The following is a 1,868-nucleotide window of genomic DNA, read 5'->3' as shown; positions in this document are numbered from 1 at the left end:
ACTGCTGCGGAAGAGATATCTGTTTGTAGAGGTCATTTTAACAAAATGTGTAATCATTTTACAGTGATGTATGATCCACCAGCCTATCATAGACCCTCCCCCCTCTCTTTTCTCCTGCTTCCAGTCTTTTTTTTTTTCTTGAACTAGGTGAACCTACCTCTTTAAACTCAGCACCTTAGTTTAAGAGAAAACTTTTGAAAAGGGTTGCTGCATGCCATGCTGTTATTTGCAATGATCTGGAGAGGAGTGCAAATAAGGCACCCATCTCCACATCAAGCTTTTGTACAATAGACTTCTCCATGACTAGAATTTTATGCTGAGTGGCACCACAAGTAATATCACTACTAGGTCTGAAGAGCCGCTCCTGAGATTTGTAGAGTTAGAGAGCTTTAGAGTAGTATGGGCACTCCCACTGTGCAGGTTGTGCATCCATTGAGCTCATGTTTTGTTAGGGAGATTAGTGATGCCTTCTGCTATGATATGTAGCATGGTAGCACTGCCATAAGAAATAATATTTATAGGTTGGGGTTGTGTTGTGTATATAGCATCCAATGCAAGTAAAGGAGGGGACTTTGGATATTGTCAGAAAAAAAGAGAAATCTATGTGGAAGTCTTGAAATAGTATTGTCCATATATATTATGTATATTTTTGGTTTGCATATTCCAAGGCAATCCTGCATAGATGAGATTGCAAATACCTTTTTTTATTTAATAGGTCTGCCCATCACAGACAGTATTTAGCTTGTAGAAAATAACTGGTAATAGTACTGCTTTTCATCCTGTGGGTGGATCTCCATATGGTAGTGCTACTCAGCCCCAGTGTATTTCTGTATTCAAAGTGATTACCGCACAGCTTCTCATTCATGTTAGGAAAAATATCTTTGATTATAATGTGTAATTTGGATGTTGGAAGATATGTATACATTAAAAAAGCATTGTAAGCTCAAGATGATGATTTTCCGTGTCAAGAAATAATGGAATTGGTTCTGTGCTTGAAGATATTTTCCCCAAAATAGCTTATTTTTATTTGAAAACTTAGACTGCCCTGGAAGACTTGCATCACAAAGATGAGAGACCATTTTGACTTGAAACAACAGTTAAATATAAAAGTGTATGTGTCTTTGTCAAAACTTTTTTCTGTTGTCTCAGACATGAAGATAGAAGTGTAATCCAAGTGACAAGAACAGACCAAAGGCCTGGAGAATGTATGTTTGAAGAGTTCTTATTTTGTGTTTGGTACTGGAAAGTTGATCAGAGGCTTGTTAAGGAGCCACTGTCACAAGTGTCCTTTGTAATACCTATAAAGAGTATAGGTAGTGAAGTATTAAATTTAGTATGTTTTAACAAGATTAGTAATGTGGGGAGTGTGTTTGTTATTTTGTAAAGTATTTGGAATGCAATAATTTAGAATTTGGTAACATTATTGTGGATTGGGCGTAGATCATCATTTGAATATTGTACATTTATATCCTAAAAACTTTAAATGTGCATAATTGGTTGTAAATTATATGTTAGGAAGTATATGTTGTGCAGGCATGTTCTGTGTATAATCCTCAGGTCTCTGAGCCTGGAATGTGTTTCAACCAGAAGAAAGGCATGTTTGTTTTTGTTTTTATGTATTTTTAAAAAGCAATAGACTCCTGTTTAAGTCTCTGATTGTCAGCCGGAGTGGTCAAACCACTTGGCGGATTCGGAAGCTATTCAGAAGACTACCACTCGGAAAAAAAAGAAACACGCCTTATAGTTCTGCACGTCTTGACACCCCCCACCCCCACATGGAGCAGTTAGGGGGGCTAGGTATTCCTAACACTGTGCTGAGCATGCTTTGTGCTTCATGAGAGCTGTATATTGCATCTAACATTCTGTCG

This window comes from Penaeus monodon, chromosome 31, assembly GCF_015228065.2.
Source record: "Penaeus monodon isolate SGIC_2016 chromosome 31, NSTDA_Pmon_1, whole genome shotgun sequence".
Classification (NCBI taxonomy): Eukaryota; Metazoa; Arthropoda; class Malacostraca; order Decapoda; family Penaeidae; genus Penaeus; species Penaeus monodon.
Note: the sequence above shows the minus strand (reverse complement) of the source record.